General features: G+C 30.7%; 1 long non-coding RNA gene across 1 annotated transcript; it reads right to left on the bottom strand.

The window, feature by feature from the left end:
- Window positions 1–17,375: 17,375 nt before the first annotated feature.
- Window positions 17,376–19,897, bottom strand: LOC149425651 (uncharacterized). The gene is made up of 4 exons (XR_016304175.1): window positions 19,246–19,897; window positions 18,585–18,746; window positions 18,255–18,353; window positions 17,376–17,598 (listed from the first exon to the last, which is right to left on the bottom strand). It is a non-coding gene; the product is annotated as an uncharacterized LOC149425651 (long non-coding RNA).
- Between the last annotated feature and the right edge of the window lie 673 nt (window positions 19,898–20,570).

Here is a 20,570-nt window from a genome sequence, read left to right as displayed (position 1 = left end):
AATTATCCAATTATTATTATTGTCATTATTATTAATTGTTTTCTCACTGAGTCCAACCACTTTCACTTCACACAAAAACCGTTCCAATAATATTTCACTTTAATTCAAAACCCAACAAAGCTTTCTAACGCCATCTGAATTCACTAATTCACTGCAATTTCAAACAACACTTCTCATTTGTATCGATTTCACGGAGCTGTCAACGTACTCAAGTTCAAAACCTCACTGACTGTACCTGCGCCCTGTCCCGTGTGAATGTGTTTACTCCAGGCCTGTCTGTCAATAAATCTTCCGTCGTTGTCTAAACAAAAAATTTTTTTGAGCACGTTCGTTTATTATTTATCGTTTATTTATTTTCGTGATTATTCAAACCATCACAACTATCATAATACTATATTCGACTACCATAATACGGACATGTGTCTTGTGTGGTAGTCGAAAAGCATGTCAAAACCTGTATTCAAATATATTTTATGAATAAAGCAAAAAAAAAAAAAATTATTTCTTTCTCATGTTTAAAAATTATCTGTCATCAAAATTGTACCACTTACATGTGAAAGTCCTCTGGGCGTTAAGTCAATAAAAATTAAATAAAATAAAATAAAATAATAATTAACTTGTTAATTTTGTTCGTATTAACTTACCACATGACCAAATATATATTTAAACATTTGATAAATTATGAAGACATTTGTAGTTTGTGCTAATAATGGTATAAAGAAGGATAAATAATTATAATCGTCCCATATTTGTGTTTGCTTCGGTTAGGGTAAGCTGAGGTAGGGTTAGTTTGGTTAAGTCTTGTGCCAGATAGGTGGAGATTATATGTACAGGTAATATGGAGGGGAAAGGAGCTAGGTAGATTAATACTGCATACTTCGGGTCGAAATATCGTTTTCGCTGGCAACCATATTTGACAGGCTGATTTATTTTCCATGTTTTCAAAGTAATTGGAAATTTTGTTTCGTATATTTATGAAACAAATGACTAAGTTAATTAGAGTTGTGGATTAACGGAGCTTTCAAAGATAATTTTTTAATCAGTTCAAACATTAGATTTAATTTTAAATTTTAAAAACTTTACAGATATCTTTCATAGATGAACTTTCGGAGAATTGATGTGTTTTAATGAAAAAACGAACATTAAAATTTTTATTTATATGGATAGATAGATAAAAAATGTTTAACGTTGTTAATTTTATTTATTTATTAATTGCATCTCACTATACATAAAACACTTTTTTTTCACATAAAAATCAACCTTACTAGGACTACGCCTGTATCTAGGTTAACAATTTACATTTTAGTGAAGCAAACATAAGAGTAAATAAAATTATTCTACATACAAACAAAAAATATTTCAAAAATAAAGAAAAAATAAGTATTAGATATGTTACCAGATGGGTAATTTGACAGTATATTGTAACAATATTTGAACCATAACTAATCATTAATCATTATTCAAAAGAAGAAGCAATGTAGATAATAAAGACAGATAGGGTGATATTCAGTTTTTAGTTAATGGGACTTACATAAAATCTTATTATTTAAGAAAGGACAAGTATGAAAAAATATTAAGACAATCGTCTTTGTCAATACAAAAATCTTAATTAACTTTTTAAATTTAACTAAGGAATTGGTAGACTTAATATTATTTGGAAGAAAATTAAACATAAGTGGTGCCTGATATAAATAATTTCTTTGACGAAAAGAAGTTTTAGTATGTACCGCCACAAAGTTCAATGTAGAGCTAATTCTAGTTGTCCGCATTTGTTGTGTTCTTTCAGCAAATTTAATTTTGATAAAAAATCGACAAGGTATTTGAGTGATATATAGCTGTTTTATGCATATAACATTACATTCCTTATAAAGTAGGTTAGATGGATAACAGAATTTTTTTTGTGCATCACTTTAAGGATCAATTTTTGAGTAATATTTCGTGGTTCAACATTGGACTTTAGACATGATTCCCAGCATAGTGTAGCAAATATATTTCATATCTCAATTTATATAAGTGCGTATCATTTAAATTAAACATAATATGAAAATTGTACCGAGTACTTAAAGGTGTTTTTATTATTGCAGTTTTTTGTGTGCGTGTGTATTTAATTCATTGAAAAATCCATACACAATACTTAAAGTTGTACCATAAAAATTGCTGAAAACCCTCTATCTAAAACCTAGTCCCTCTCAGAACCGGATCTCCGAAGGAGGAATAAGACAATATTCTACATTTCTATTATATTTCATAAAATATAACATAAATATGAAACGTATTTATCCATAGTATCTGAGTAAAAGATTCTCACCTTATCTAAACTTTGTCATGTGCTTTACAACCTTTTCTTACCTCTTTTATTTTACTTCACTGCTTCTTGCAGCCCCACAACATTTTAATTCAATAAATTAACAGTTCTACTACTGACTTCGACTAGAACCCGAGGAATACGGTACATCCGAGTTCATCAAGGCTCTTGACTAAAGAAGGAAAAGGTAATAGGTAAATAATATTATACTTAGTGTAATTGCATCCATAGTATTCTAATATCCCAGTTCCCTTGGTCAGAGCTTTGTGGCATTATTAGAAATTTGTAGCTTCGTAATACGTCGAAGTTACCTACATTCTTTTGGCGATTATTTCGATATCTCCCGTTTCTTAAAAATCATAATAGCAATAGTGTGCAAATCGATGCGAATTTGTTACTGAGGCATTCTTAGGCTATGCTCAGTGTGTTTGCCTTCCCGGTATTCTACCGAAAAGTGCTCAAAAGTGATTTTTTTATAAAAAATTTACACTTCAAATTTAGGATATTTTCCCTTAGTAAAGTATAGACAATTCGTAATAAAAGTGTTTAACTAACTAAAACATCTATAAAATTCGGTGTGAATCTATCTTCTTGTGTCTGTTCTAGTGACATTCGAACGGGAAGTGTTTCAGAAGTGATTTCAAAGTTAAAAGTCTTCACTTTTAAGGTTATTTAAAGCGAATTACAAAAAAATCAATGACAATGAATTTGGCATTCAGTGTTGTTATTTTAATATAGGACATAAATCTCGGTTCTTTTCAACTGTGAAGTGGCTCGGGTGAAAGTGGTCAGTTCGCCATGTCAGCCACTATCTGCGGGGAAGGGTTAAATCCTCGGGCAAACCATAATTTGTTTATTTTTTGCCACAGTGATTTCTTTTAAATATATTTAAATAAAATAAACTATTATCAAATAGTTAATAAATTATTGCATGTGTGTGAAAAAACAAAATCAATTTTTCTCTTGATTCATCGCACCAAAAAAATACGATGTCTACTATTACCGAGGAACATGTAGAAATGTTAAGTGAGGATGCAGAAGAGGACGTATTATCTGATACTTCATCACATTGTTCGGACATTACTGAAACAAAGTTTCTTAGCGCCACTGTAGTGGATGTGCTAAATGAATCCCAAGCTCATCTCACAGCCCTTTAATAAGTTTTAGCCGAGAAGCAAGCAGCTTTTGCTAGAGCGCGAGACCATGCATGCCGATTTGGCGACAATTGGCCCAACTTAAAAAGGCGGAAATTAAAATACTCCATGAAAATGAGGATAAAAAACACCGTGAAAAGAAAATTCAAAAATATCCAAGACCGTGATGTTTGGCGATCAGTCCTCTCTGCCTACCCCTGCCAAGAAAGGGCGTAATTTTTTTAATTTTTTTTTTTATTTGGTACAATATTTTTTACATTTCAAAGTTTTCCAGTAATGTTGGCCTCACTGGGTGGCTTGCCCGTGCTGAGGCCTTCATTTTATAATATGAAAATATAATCTACAAAATACATTTAAAGAGAAAATAATACATTTAAAATATAATCTTGTGTGTTCGTGAGTGATGATATTGGTTTTGTGTGTTCCGTGTAGGTTTTATTTTTAATTTATGCTATGACATTTTGGTAATATTGTCTTTTTTGTTCTATAATCCATTTTGTAATTTTATGTGTGAATTTATTTTTATTTTCCTCAATTTTAATTCCAAGTTTTACACTGTTGAAAGCTTTTATATCATGGTATTGGTAGTGTCTTTGTCTAAAGCTTGAATTTACTGTCGGAATTTTTTATATTTTTTTTTGCAAGCTTGTCTAACTGGTCTGTTAGTGTTATTTTGTGTATGTCGAAATTTATTTTTTTTGCCAAAAATGTAGTTTAGTAGTGTTTTAACGTATAATTGGCGTATATCTAGTACGTCACAGCTGTTGAATATTTGGTCTTTATCAGTCAGTCTATGCTTTTTTAGTTTTACCTTTAAGATCGTTTTCTGTGCGGTTTCTATGTAATTGATAGCCAAGTTTGTTGCTCCTCCCCAAGCAATAATTCCATATTCTACTATTTATTGGCAAAGTGCAAAATATATTGTTTTCAATTGTTTTATTTTATATATGTTTCTTATTTTTAGGGAAATGTGTATTGTTTTGAGAAGTTTATTTGTGATTAGTTAGTTAGTTAGTTTTGAATAAAATATTCACTTTGACATTATGTATATGCGGATGATACGGCGCTAATCATATCGCATGAATAATTATCAATTTCAATAAAACTATGTATGTGCTGACGATACGGCGCTAGTCATATCGCATAAAAAATTATCCAGTGCAATAAAACTATGAATATTCTGATGATACGTCGCTAGTCATATCGCATAAAGAATTATCTAATGCAATTAAACTCATACCACACGATGTCTTTACAGAAAAATAATCACATGATGCGGGCCGTATAATAAATAAAAAATAATTAATGCAAATACGATCTCTAAATTCCAAATATACCATCACCCTTATTATAAAGTCACATATACATATTGAATATATACAAAATATTGCACAGTCCTGTAAATGTTTAACCTTTGAACTGGCACAAACATTAATATATTTGGAGATAAATGTAGACACACACATGGAATTTGGATACTCACATAAGTAATATTTGCAATCGTCTACGGACTAATGCGTAGCGAATTTACAAAATTTAAAATGTATGCTTATAAATACGTTAAAAATAATTCATTTGTTACTGGCGGAAACTACTATGTGATACAAAATAACATCTTGGAGAAAACCGTGCAAGGAAAGTATAGGTAACATTCAAACAATAGAAAACTCTATGACTCCGCTTTTCGAAAACAAAAATATTTATTCACAATGAAAAGTATAAAAGTATATATATGAGTCAGTAAATATATAAAAAGTCGAGGGAGATTATGCTTTATAATTATATGCCAAAATCTATTGTCGGATTCCATATACAAATAAAAAGTAAATCACCCACAACTCAAGATTTAGTCTAAATAAATTTAAATTAAATTAAATTAATTAGAATTAACTAAAATAGTACATTCCAAAATTTTTTAATAAATACGGCCAGCGAAAATTTATTTATCTTGTGCATTTTATATGTCAGATGATAATGGTTGTGAAAAAAAGAATCAACCTGCACAACTGAACTAAAAAAAGATTTAAAAAATTGGTCAATTGATCAAGATTTTCTATATTGATATTGTTTGTAAATTATAAATTATAAATAAAAAAAAATTATATATGCATGCAATTGTCTATGAGAGTGTTTAATTAGTATGATGTATGCATTCGAGTGTGTGTGTTCTTATTGTGTTGTATTTATTTTATTTTTTTAAAGAAGGATAAACTTTCCTGGGTTACAAATAACCAGAAAATATTTTAAAATCTCCTACTACTTTCAAAGTAAGCTGAAAATGTTGCTTGTGTTGTGATGAAGGACTTAGCCAGCCGAGTAATTGAACACACTACGCCTGGGTGGGACCCAAATGCGATACCAACTCAGCCACTGAAGGGTCAGTGTATGTCTTTGTAATGAAGTGCCTTGAAATGTAATTTTTTTTTCATTTTTCTTGCTTCATTAACACGGTTATTAGAATTATTCGGTATGTTTAGACCACCAAGATAGGCATATGCCCTTGTTGTGGTGGTTGGTTATGTATGCAGTACATTAAAATAACAAATTAACTATGAAATCTAAATAAAATTAATATAAGTATAAAAAGTATATAATTTAAAAGGAAATAAGGAGTAAAGAGGTTAAGAGAATATATATGGTGTACAATTAAAAAAATATATGTATGTATATAAATTCAATTTACAAAATTAATGTACCTACTAATAAGAAAACGTTTGATATTTTATATGTGTGAGTTTAATATCAAAAAATTAAAATATAAATTAATTTAAAAATAATTAAAAAGTATAGAATATGAGGCAAAGTAAAAAATTTAAAAAATATATATACAGGGTGTATCGGCACGTACCCGACAAACTTTAACCAGCTATTCCTTAGCATATTTGGAGTAAAAAATCTTATTTGCACTTTGCTGTCCGGTAACGTTTTTTTTTATAAAAAATTTACTATTCATATTTTCACCACTTGTCACCACTGTTTTATCCTTTGTCAAAGTTTGAAAAACCATCTGGCAATATTTTATTCGAATTCCGTTGAACAATGTACGTGTGTACCTATATTAGCGCGCTTTTACAATCACAACGAAATGGCACGGCACCATTAGTCTCATTTTTAACTATTATTATTTAGTGTGTGCGAAAGAGCGAAGACGCTTTTCGACATACTTGCTTATAACAGCTGTTGAACACGAAAAGCAATGCCAATGACAGTGATGGAGTGTGGAAATTTTTATTTTTTTTTGTTTTTAATTGAAAAAAAATGCTACCGGAAAGCAGAGTGCCCATAACATTTTTTACTCCAAATGTGCTAAGGAATAGCTGGTTAAAGTTTGTCGGATTAGTGCCGATACACCCTGTATATAAGAAGTTATTAAAATTATATTTATTTACATAAATATGAACATATATATTGAGCATCAAAGTGAATATCTATTACTAGGCAAATAAGTACAAAAATATGGTTCACTGTGTGAGTTACAGTGACATATGTGGATACATTATTCATCTATATTATACTTATGTATCTATTTTATTGTGGTTTTTCATTATACGTGTACTTTTGTTGAATAATTAATATTGTTTACATGACCTGCTAACAAACTACTTTGGCAGCTTTGAGGGTAAATAATAAAAAAATAAAACTTGAAAATTGCGGGGGTCCAAAGAGCTTTTAATGAATAAAAGAATATTTGCAGTGGCTTTTTTGTTGGTGTCTTCTCCTCTGAAAATCATCGGCCCAGGCGAGCACATTAGCATAATGTGCGAGATTCGCGGCAGAGACTGGGCGCATTTGTCACGTTTATTGTGTTTATAATTTAAACACTTATTTCAACAATATATTTTCGGGTTATATTAAATTTTTTTTGCTACTTTCAGCGAAACGCTTTTTTCAAAAACCCCCTATTTTTATATTCGCGTGTAATTTAGCTTTTGTTGGTTTTAATGGGCAGCTTAAGTTTTGTGTTTTGATTGTGTTGTCTTAATATCTGAATAGAAATCATTTTAATAATCAGACTTTGCAAAAAATTGCATTCTTAGTTTCACTTTTCAGCCGCTTCATTAAGACGATTTCAGTCAATGTGTACATGATTCAAAATGTCAAGCAACGTTGAATTGAAGATGAAACTCGAAAATATCAAGGTCGTCTTCACAAAACTGACGCCGGAAGGCTGTTGCAAGAGAACTTTTTCGCGGCTACCCTCAATGTTAATTTCTGATAATCCAGCCCCATCAGTTATTAGCCTCCTTTAATGGCTGCAATTAGTAGGTTTAGCGTGTTGTCACGATACCCAGATGATGCCTCAACATCGCTTTCATGTCGTATTACAAATGTAATTACGTTCATGTCAAATGTTTGTCATCCGGTAATGGCATAAATGGTTGTATCTACATAACTACTTAACAACAAGTAGTTCTGTGAACAATAGATCTCACGTCCAAAAGAGTTTTCTCTTTTTATCAAAACCGAAATTTCCTCTGAAATCAGTATTTTTGGTAAATAAGTAGATTCTTAAATGCCCATCTACACAATTATGAACCATAAATGTTATAGGTCACATCTTTCTTATTTCTTTAAGGAATACATATAATCTCAATGACTTTCTCATTCGACAGCTCGTAGAAGAAACCACGATTACCTACGAGAATTCTGGTGGCCACAGATTTTCATACAGATGAAATGTTAAACGCTCAAGTATTGCCGTTTATTTAATAATTTTATTATTCTGAGAGCTTAAATTTTTTTTTTTTTTTTTTTTACTTTAAAAGAAAGACAAACATTCCCGGGTTACGAATAACATGACAATATTTGAAAATCTCCTATACCACCACATTAAGCTGAAAATGTTGCTTGTGTTGTGATGAAAGACGAGGAATTGAACACACTACGCCTGAGTGGGGCCCAAGCGCGATTTCAACTCCACCTCCGACGGAGGCCATTGAAATCCATAAAAATCCCGTAAACATTAATAGAGACGATGGAGCTAAGCTCAATAGTTCCTGGTATCCGGTAATTGACGGCTACACCAGAGCTAAACGAAGAAAACCACTTTAAATAAAAAAAAACATTAAAAATGATACGTTTATGTTAGCTCAGAGGGTTGGAGCTGGCAACACGGTATCACAACCTCATACATAAGCTCACATTTCACCTCAAAATACACATTCATAAAACTCATTAATGTAATATAAAATCAGTCAAGTAAATACAACCATCAGATGGTAATAGTAATAAGGCCAAATGAGCCGCAGTACTAGTCAGCTAGAAACATGAAGGGTATTGTTATAAGCCCTAGCTAGTTAGAGGATTACGAAAGAATCCATAAAATCAAAAAAAAAAAAATCAAAATACACATCTGCCCTGATGATGGACGCTGCAATGCTGTCCGAAACGTTGGCTAAATAAGGAGTTAGCAAAACACGACATAACACCCCCAAAAAAATAACAAAAATACTTTTGGCTGTGAAAATCTTAAATCCTTCCAGACACTTATGCACAAAAGATCATCTAGTCAATCCACATTATGCGAGTGCCTTATATAAGCATAATAAATACAAAACAATACAAGATCAACAACACGTCAACTCACCAGAAATCAAATGGGAAAATAATGCACCGACTCCAGATATTTTCATATCAAAGGGTTCGGCTTGGTATAACTACAAGTATTTAAAATGACTGATTTTTGCAATTTTTTTTATATAAATTCTTTGACAGATCTAACTATAATTTTTCCGATTTTATGTCCGGGTTAAATCTTCCCCATAGGAAAAACTAAACCCTTCCACACACTTTTCTACAAATGATCATCAAGTCAATCAAAATTATGCAAGTGCATTATATAAGCAAAATAAATGCAAAACAATACAAGAACAACACGTCAACTCACCAGAGATCAAATGGGAAAATAATTCACTGAATCCAGAAATTTTCATATCAGAGGGTTCGGCTCGTTAGAACTCCTAACAGTGCCTATAAATCCTACTGATCCCTCAACATAAATATTTAAAAAATCTTTCGTTATCCTACATGTATTCTAAATGACTGACTTTTGCATCTTTATATTTAATTTTTTTGATAGATCTATAACGCCTAAATTTTTAATGAGAGAGTTAGGTATAATGCCAGTAGCCGAAATAACGAATGGTAATATTTTTATAGTCTGAGAATGCCAAATTCTTTTTATCTCATTTCCTTAATCTGTGTATTTTCTTATTTTTTCATTTACAGATTTTTGAATATTACAGGAATTTGGAATAGCGACATCAATGATATAAGTTATTTTTTTTAAATTTTGTCATGTAAAACTATATCGGGTCTATTATAACTAATCGTTCGGTCTGTTAGTATAGTTTTATCATAATATATTTTATAAAATTCGTTTTCTAAAAATGAATTTGGTTCGTATTCATAATATGGTATTAATTCATAATATGGTATTACGGCAGTCACTCGAGTTATGTTTAATTACCAAACTTTGGTGAATTATTTTTAAAACTTGATTGTGCCTAAATGTATACTCGGACGGTGCAAAAATGTATATGATTTTATTATTATTATTATTGAGCAATAATCTCTATTTTATATATAGTAAATATATTTTAATTAAACGTGTTAAAATAAATTTAGTCTAGGGAATTTATTTTTCTCTTGTTTACAAAATACTGAAAATATATAATATACGTTTTAATATTATTAAAAGCGAAGGATTAAATTAAATGAACCTTTAACATAAGCAATTACTTATTTATTTTTTCTTTTGTTACTATTAACACCGTTATTCACATTGTTATCGATTTAATTTTTTTTTTATTTTAAACCCTGTTTGATGTGTACATTGATACTCAAATAAAATGATATATAGTATCGGAACCTAAGCAAAACTCGCCGGCGATCGATTCTATATGTACGCTGATTTCCAGAACTTTATCCATTCACTTTTTCTGGTAGGTCCGGTAAAACAGAGTCAAAACCCTTTTCTGATTAAATGTTCAATTAGTTTGGTTAATTTAAATTGTTATATTAAAATCATTGTTTTAGATTCTTAAAAAAAAACAAAATCTTAATAAACATCATACATAGTGCAGACTCGATAATATAATAACTCTAAAATGTATTAAAATCGTTAACTGTTCTCTCTCGGCAATCAATCATGGTGCTTGAAATAATCGCACACGGAGGTAAAAATTCTTTATCGAAGGTACAAAATAAATTTATGAAGGTATACTCAGTACAAATATAAGTCCCCATAATTACAAGTACTGTAGATGTATTCAACAAATTTCAAGTACTAGATGTTTCATAAATTTACACAAACCATTTGAACTCATCTCTTAACAAAACAAGTAAGTTTTACTTAAATACACAAAACACACAAAACACGCGGATTAAAAGCAAAGAACTTTTACAAAATTCCTAAAATAAATACAAAATTTGGACAAACAAATCTCAAGTTTATAAATACTAAAATACAAAATAATCTACCAGACAAAAAAAGACATTTAAAAAATCTAAACAAATTTGAAATCTTGGCTTCTCTTTAGATCATCAATAAAGATCGTGTAATAATTAGTCAATTCACACAATTCTAAATTAAAAGTTTTCTAATCTCATTATTGTTACCAATTACCAATAATAACCTGAATTACATAATTCTGTCAAATATCATTGCTTCCAACTTAAAAAAAATGTACTTGTCTAAATTAACCTTCTATGTAGGTAGGTACCTATTGTCAAAATAAAATATTTGTAAACCAGACTTATTCAACACCGAATATCCCTGGTGAGACACGCATAGTGCAGTCAAACATATATGTATTAGCTACCTAATAAATTGAAATTGAATTTTTTATTTATTTATTGTTAATAAATACTAAACCAGTCATTTAATGTTTTGTAAATGAATAAATCTCTACTTTACTAGCTAATATATACATAAATGTGTTATTCATTGTCTGCTAAATACATTTAAATTAAATTTAAATTTAAATTTAAATTTACTAAATACATTCCTACTGTATGTTGTTAACCATTACCAATTAAAAGTTTTGATTTAAAAGTAGATATCAATAAATCATCCAGCTTCTCGCCTCAGAATACACAGTCCAGAGAGGCAGTATACGTAATTAAATTACTAATAAACGCCTGAGTTGTCGGCTATTACATTAAAATGAAGTAAGAAACATACTGAAAATATTTTTATCAGAATTATTAATGGGATGACCAAGGAAAATCTAAATTTTTTGGGGGGAATTATAATAGATATAGCGGTTTATTAAGGATTTTCCGTATATAGATAAATACTTCCGGTCTTGTGAATTTACTACAGAGAAGTTGTTACCTTTATTTACGGCAAAGGACATAAAATTCTAAAGCTTTTGCAGAATAAAACAACCTAACGGAAACGTTTGAAAACCGGATGAGTTAATTTTTTACGTGAAAACCAGAAGTACCTACTAATGCTTTGTCTCTTTGTTTCGTTCAAACAAAATACATTTTTAAAGTATTAAACATTTTTTTATCAAGGATAATTTATTGTCATATTACTTATTTAATGACAGCAAAAATTGGTCAATTTATTACGAAACAGTAAAACTAAATACTTGCGAGTACATCACAAAATATTTTGCAACCTTGTTGCCTACGATAACCATAACCACTGTATGAATAAACTAGCGAAAAACTCATATGATAATATTTAATTTGATTAGGCTTAATTTATAAAAGCTAATAATTCCTATTGCATGAAATATTATCAACAGCTCTTAAGGAAAATATGATAAATATATAGATAAAGACAAAACAAATAAAGAAGGAACATAAAACAAGATCCTCTAATCTTACTGGGACTGGTGTCTCTTCTTAATTAGCTATTGCCACTTCATCTTAATCAATTACAAACTTCCTCTTTGAAAATTACTAAAATTTATTACCTATTGCAAAAAAATCTGTTTATATCCGGTTCTATGACAATTTTCTGGTAATATTGGTGATGTAAGCCGCTAATTATACGATAAATTTATAGGTCAATCAATTAATAGAGGCTTAATTAATGCGACACATTTTAATCGGATAAAGTGAAATAATTATTGCGATCATTTTTAAATTAAATACCCCTAGAGCAGGTTAGGTTATAAAATATTCCTAGGCAGAGCTCGTAGCCACGTCATCATGGCGTGAATGTACGTCGTAACTTGCTTCGTATAATATTGATGGGTGAATGTGACAATTCTCCTTTAGTTGACGGGACCTTCATAATATAATATATTTATATTACTGACGAATCAATAAGTACCTACATCGATAATTGGATACATATTTTTTGGAATGGATTTTTAATAAATATGTAACATACAATTTAATTGCAATATTTTTTAATTTGTTTCGTTTTACAAATAATAAACAAAAAAATCGTTGGATAACATTTTAACAAAAAAAACCATAAATCAATATATTTTTTTTCAAGTGTTAAAAATTCCAATATTAAAATGGGGTGATCACCTCACCATTTTATTACATTGACATTTCGATTCGAAGGGTTACAAATTAATCTAGAAATGTGTTGTCCCTGACAAGAACTTACGTAAACTGTAACACTTTGTAACGATAAAGTACAGAACACTTATAAATATGCTATATTTTCGTTACTAGGCCTATTTCAGCATATCGCTCACCATACATTCCCAGTGGTTATGTAAGGCAAGCGATATGCTGAAATAGGCCAAGCCATGATGCACAACATATCGCCTACATAAAACCTGTGAAAGACTGTTTCACGTGGCTTGGCCAATTTCCTGTTATGATTTAATTTTATAAAGCGATTTATTATATATATATATATATATATAATATATATATTTATATTTATATCGGACAACACTTATTGGAACATCTTTGAGTAAACCACCTTTCTTGATCATCCTTTCACATGTGATATATAACGCTATAAATTACGTGGCAACATGTTTTTTTGTGAAATAAATTTAAAATGTGGTCAGCTATTATATATACAGCTATTTTATGCATATGCTCACAAAATTTTCATCATTAAATCATGAACGCATGTTGATCTTTTTTATGAAAGCACTTACTTGATATGCAATGTTGCCAAATCTTTTGTCCTTCTGTCGAGCTTCTGTTTGGACGGACTTGAACAGATTTTTTTTGTTGGTTGAATATTCGAAAATACGTAATGCATTGGAACGTTTGGCGCGAATATTTAAAATTGCGGGTTTATTTAAAAGTAAAGTTATACAATCAAAACTTATTTATATTACGTTTACAGTTGAATTAATTATTTTAAAATTAGTTTTGTAGAACAGGCTTTTATAAGATATTCTATCTTTTTAATAGCATTAATTTATTATTTGAAAATGTAGATTGATTTACAATTAAAATACCAAAGTTCAATAATATAAGTATTGTGTTTACAGTATTATTGGAAGTATATTTTATAAAATCTGATTTATTTGAGTTGTTTTCTTTCCTTTTATTATAAAATACCTATTATATGATTTTCAGAAAACGATTTTTGTACACAATATTTGTGCTGGTGTATAATAATAACTATTAATACATATTTTGTATTAATAGTTCTTCATTTTTGTTAATTTTATAACCTTAAATATAAAAGTTACAAATCAATGTACACCATAATATGTATGTATAGTTGTAATGTGTAAACTTTCCTAAATAAAGATATTATTATTATTTTTTAGTGGAATAAATCTTTGATTTTTTTTTTACATTTACTCCACACAAGAGGCCCTGAGGATAATAATTTCCCTCAGGGCCTATGTCATCTTTGAAGATGCTGTGTGGAGGGTCTTTTTGAGGAGAGGAAGGAGTGAACATGTGTCTTGAAGAGACCCATGTCATATGAGGGAGGAAACACAGAGGCCGGAAATTTGATCCAGAGCCGAGCCGTTGAACACCGAAACGAGTCGTAGAAACGACCCGTTCTCATGCGACTAATGTTAACCGTGTACATATGTTGGGCATGCATTTGGCATGTTTCCCGACTATGCTCCGGTGCTGAAGGGATTAATGATGCTAGTTCCTCGGAGCATCTTCCATAGAAATATCGGTAGAACAAGCATATGCTCTAAAAATTGCAATCCGTTTGTTAAGATGGGAGAATCTATCAAACAGACCGCCCGTTTCTGCACAGAGTCGAGGGTTTTTTCAGGTATTTTCGGGCTTCACACCAGAGGTGGCTGCCAAATCCAACCGTGGGGCGCCCTTGTGATTTGTACAGGGTTAGCAGTTGTGTACTATTCAAGTATTTGCGGGCCCTGTACAGTACGCCCTCATTAACCTCAATTAATTGAAATATTCAGAACTGTTTTATAGTGAATTGTTTTATAGTGAATACCTCACAAGAGTCCCAACTGCTCCCGTCTAGAGCCAGTGAGAATATGGCATCCCCAATTGGGGGATGTTGTGTGGCTGAGGGTAAGTGGGGAAGGGAAAGAGGAAGGTGGTGAAGTACCTGGCTATTCAGATCTAGTCACTAAACACGGCTAAACCCATTTGGAGCAACGTTTCAATTCTGAATGGTGGTCTTACACCAGGGCGATACTGGTAGTATCTTCCACTCTGGAACGTGCCGCAAATATACTATATATTATTTTAATTAATTAATTGTGAAATAACACAAATTAATCAAATAAAATTTATTTGCGCACGCCGGGTTCGAACCCGCGACCTTCGAACTAGTTATGTTACTGAGCCATTTTTTTGTTTGTTTAACAATAGCTCCACACAGGAAGCCCTGAGGAAAATATTTTCCCTCAGGCCTATTGGAGGGTATTTTAAAGGAAGGGAAGGAGAGGAAGGATAAGGGGTGGGTGGGTGGGGTCTGTGGGTCCAGGAGTGACGGACGTATGAATCCATCCCTCCCACTGCGGTGCAAGACGATGTTCCCAAAGAGTTCTGCCTGAAAGGTTTCCCTCAACCTGTCTCTCCGGCCTTCCACGTAGCTGGAGGACACATCCACCGCCAAGACCCGAGCAAACCTCACCCCATGAACCCGGGCACAGTCACCAAACCACTTGGGGTGACCTATGGCAGAGGTGTAGTTATCCAATAAATGGTTCCCGGGGTGGCAGTACCAAATTGTAAATAGATTAGAAGATACTTTCCTGAATGGTCGCCATTCCCCATGGGGTTACCAGTCACGTCTTCCACTCTGGAATGTACCCGGCAGTAGCTGTAGTATAATCTACCATAGCCACATATTGCACAAGTCTTGTGTTTTAATAAAATTTTGCACAAATTCATTGTTTGGTAAAATAAAAACAAATTTGAAAAAATTCACATTTTAATTTATTTATTTTCAGACATTTTTAAAAACTTTCATTAGGAAATTCAACAGAACTAAAACAAACTTTAAAACTAATTAAGTAATGATTTTTACATAATTGCAGTTTAAAAAATATACAATACGTTATACAAAACTGCCATTATCAGAGTTTAACAAAATATATAATAGCAAAATCGAGAGAAACAAAACATACTTAAAAAATAATGAAGTAATGATTTTTACATAATTTCAGTTTAAAATAATATGGAAAACGTCATACCAAACTGACATTATCAGATATTAACAAAATATATAATAGCAAAATCGATTGAAATAAAACATACTTAAAAAATAATTAATTAATGATTTTTACATAATTTCAGTTTAAAATAATATGGAAAACGTCATACCAAACTGACATTATCAGAGTTTAACAAAATAGAGAAATAAATCACACTTAAAAAAAAAATTGCATTCATTTTCAACTAATTAATTTTCCTTATTTAGTAAAATCCTTATTTAACAACATCCCCATTAAAGAATGCCTTAAAATAATTGAAAATATCCTAGAACAATCTAATGTCAACCCAATAATAAGAAAAGAGTTATTCCAGCTCATAAAATTTGCATACAAACAAATTATTTTCTTTTTAATGATACATATTTTGAGCAATTGGACGGACTTCCCATGGGATCCCCTTTAAGCCCACTTCTAGCGGAGATATTTATGGATCATATTGAAAATATTATTCTAAAGTCTCCCTTAGCTAAATATATAATATACTATGTCAGATATGTAGACGATATCTTAATATGTTGGAAAGGCACCAACCGTCAATTAGATATCTTTATTAATTGGGCCAACACTGTTAATAATAAAATCTGCTTCACAGTCGAACATGAGATCAAAGGTAAAATATCTTTTTTAGATCTAACAATTGGAAAGAATAATAATAAACATACTTTTGAAATATTTAGAAAACCAACTTTTACAGACACTACAATAAATGCAAATTCAACTCATCCTTCAGAACAGCCAGAAAATGCAAATTCAACTCATCCTTTAGAAACAGAGGTAATTATCTTTAAAATGTACAAAAAGTACGTTACCTGAGAAAAATCCACATGATCGTGTTAGAGTACTAAAATCATCTTCTATATTATTATGCCCAGACAATTCTGAAATTTCAGAATCTCTAAGAAACTCAAATATTTCATGTATTTAAAAATGAAAATATTGCAAAAATAGCAATGTCTGACCCATTAATATGTTCATATGGGTCTTTATTATTAAGTAATCACACGGAACACCATTTGAATACACATATAACATCGAAGATGAGGGATTTAGCCAAGGTGTATATAGTTATTAAAGAACAGAAACCTTCAATTTCAACCTTTGATTTAGCGTTTGACCCTGTGCATTTTGATGTTTTTATTAAAGCCGTACAAATAAATAGTGGTTACGATGAAATTACAGGTTCTGTAAAAATTCCTAGCATGTCTCAACGACTTTGTACGGCTATAAAAGATTGTACAAAGTCGTTGAGACATGCTAGGATTTTTTACAGAACCTGTAATTTCATCGTAACCACTATTTATTTGTACGGCTTTAATAAAAACATCAAAATGCACAGGGTCAAACGCTAAATCAAAGGTTGAAATTGAAGGTATGTTCGTTACCAGTTTAGTACAATATGGACATGAGTTTTTACGGTCATGCACTCGTGCTCATTTACTAGTAGAAATAGTGCTTCGAGTTGTAGTCGATGACACTTCGATTGCCTCCTGCTTCTCTAAATGATGTTGCTCATCATCGGCGTTGGAAATTTTCATATCTAAAAAGTAACAATACATTATTTAGCTTTCTTTAAACTTAATTAGTAAAACCTCAAATTATAAGAAAGCAGTCATTGTTGAATGAAACACTAGTATATATTGAATTATTTCGCGGATAAGCGATAAGCCGCCATAGCTCAGTGGTCAGAGCTGTCGACCGGAAATCGAGGGGACACGGGTTCGAGTCCCGTTGGCGTTATGTAAATCTCAATTATTTGTACCTATATTTTGTTAACTCGGATATTTTCTTATATTATTTTGTATAACATATATTTATCATATAAGATCTGTATAATTAAAAAAATATATAAATAAATAAAGGTGTACATTATTATCTGTAAAAGCCCTATGGGCGTTTAAATAAATAAATAAATAAATAAAGTATCTTTTATCAGGAGATTTTTCAATGTGGATGAGTGTTTCAGGCGAATAATTATTGCTTTTAAAATAATTATAATTAAATTAAATTATTTAATTAAATGAAGACAATATTAGCATCACTCAATCTAAAATCTGAAACAGAAAAGATACGGTCACATCTGGGACTCGCACCGGACCTTCGGCTTTCTGGGCCGCACCTCTGACCATATAATAATCAAATTATATGTTACGTATTGATTGTTTCAAGAGTATTAAACATGTTTTCTGTAGATACCTGATTCTATCGAAGAAGTAACGTTGTTCGGTTTGTATAGTGAATCATCATCTTCGGACGTCGGCGGACTCCTTTCTAACATTACTTCAGTTTTGGTTTCTAAAATAAAGCATAATATATTATATATTTATCCAATAATAATATCTCAATGTAGTAAGTAAGTCATGTGCACAAATATGAAACCTAACCTAATATAATGACAAAACAACAGACTAATTAAGCATTTGCAACGGAATATTTAATTAGCAGCATTTCTGATATTACCTATAACAATTTACTATAAGCTAAGGTAGCTCTGTAATATTTCAGATTATTATCAGTGAATATTACCTGAATCTGAGGAAGTTTCATGGTTAATTTCTTCGCCCAGTATGCTCTGCATATTGCTGATGATTAAACTTTGTCCTTTGGAAATTAGCGAAAAGGGTGAAGACGAGATCATGTCGTCAGTACTGTTTATTGATGTACGTAAATCACTGGTTCTTGGAACATCTATAAAATATCAAGAACAAACACATTGAAACATACATATATGTACCTGCAGTTTTCTGTTTTTGCAAATTTTATTTCCACAAAGGAATTTGTTTAATTTGAATATGAACAAATTAATGGGTGATTATCCGACGTGTAAAACTTCGTTTTAACTTAATTATTTTAAGAAACAACTGTTTGAAAACAAAACATGCTTTTAAATGCATATTTTAGTATAGGAATATGGCTTTAGTTTGATTTGACATTTTTACCACAAGTTGTTAGGTTAGCTTTTTTGAATTTTGTTAATACATAATATATATCTATTATTCAAAATAATTTTACTGCTTGGGTTCTCAAAAAAGAAAGAAAAAAATCATGACCTATATAATAAAATACGGTAATTATTCTGTACTCATTTGATAAGCATAGATTAAAATTGTTAATATTATATTTATTATATTAATTCTATATTTTACAATTTAGGTTATTACCTATTTAGAAATATGTAATAGCTTACCGTATTTAAAATCCATTTCGCAAAGCTGAAAGATTTTATTAAATCTCCTTCGTAATAAAGCTAATAAAACGCAAAAACAAATCAACCTGTCAACTGATTCGTGATATACGAACATTGAATAACGGTAATATTTAATATTATCTGTTAGCCAGTTACAAGTCATTAAGTGTTTCAGAAAACTAACCTGAAGCTAGCTTCAAATGGACCAATACAAACAAACCAGCCTTGTGCTAGCAAACAACATCATTCGATAATGGGCTCTAAATAATATAACTTTAGAGGTTAATTTTGCATACAATTCTTGAGCCTTATAGTTCCTTTCGAATATTGTTTAGACCAATACGCAATGTCGTACGATAATAAGCTCTAAATAATATTACTTTAGAGGCTATTTTTGCATACAATTGTTAAAACATTTAATTACTTTAGAAAATTATTTGTACACCTGCGTTTGACACAAATAACGATGGCAACGTCGCTTTTTGAGATCAATGAAGTTAGTTTAACATACGATAGAAATAATTAACAAAGTCAGGTTGAATATCTGAGATAAAATCGCATATAGGAGCATATCTAATGCTCACGAAAATCGCACTTGTCACATCAAATTGAGTTGAAAATGCCACTGATCTCGTCTCGCCGAGACGATTAAAATGGCATTTAAATCTCAATTTGTCGATGATCAAGTAAGTGCTCAATGATCAAGTAAGTCGAAATGATCCAATAGTTCCGGTTATTTGCAGACGCTAAGATGTACAAAGTGCCGTATCATAAACCTATATATATATATATATATATATATATATATATATATATATATATATATATATATATATATATATATATATATATAGGTCCCACAACATTTATTGCGTCCGTGCGTAAATCCGTCTTTGGGCGTCCAGCACTTCTAGTTCTTTTTTTTAGATTGTTTTTGTGAATATTGCACTATGTTTTACTCACGATAATCGCTAATATCATATTTTTTTAATATTCATAATAATGCAGGTTTTGATGTTTATTACACTCTCATACATTTCTAGCGTCACGTACATACTCACGTCCGGGTGTATATTTTTTGTATATTGAAGGTTCCTTTTAATATAGGTTTCACGTCTGTTCACTCTAATTTAATTGTTACGTCTGCCGTATATTGCTGACTATTCTAATAAAGGTTTCACGTCCATACTGAATAATATATTCTTGCGTCCGAGTGTATATTATTTGTTTGTTACATGGCATTTTGAAGGTCGATTTAATTTTTACGTCTTCCGTATATACGGCCCTTAAGACTCTTGGATTTGTTTTGAGAGTTTCAAAAGGTA

This window comes from Hesperophylax consimilis, chromosome 2 (assembly GCF_061612785.1).
Source record: "Hesperophylax consimilis isolate HC1 chromosome 2, BYU_Hcon_1.0, whole genome shotgun sequence".
In the NCBI taxonomy this organism is placed as follows: Eukaryota; Metazoa; Arthropoda; class Insecta; order Trichoptera; family Limnephilidae; genus Hesperophylax; species Hesperophylax consimilis.
The sequence above is the reverse complement of the archived record's forward strand: the minus strand, read 5'-3'. Positions and strand labels throughout refer to the sequence as shown.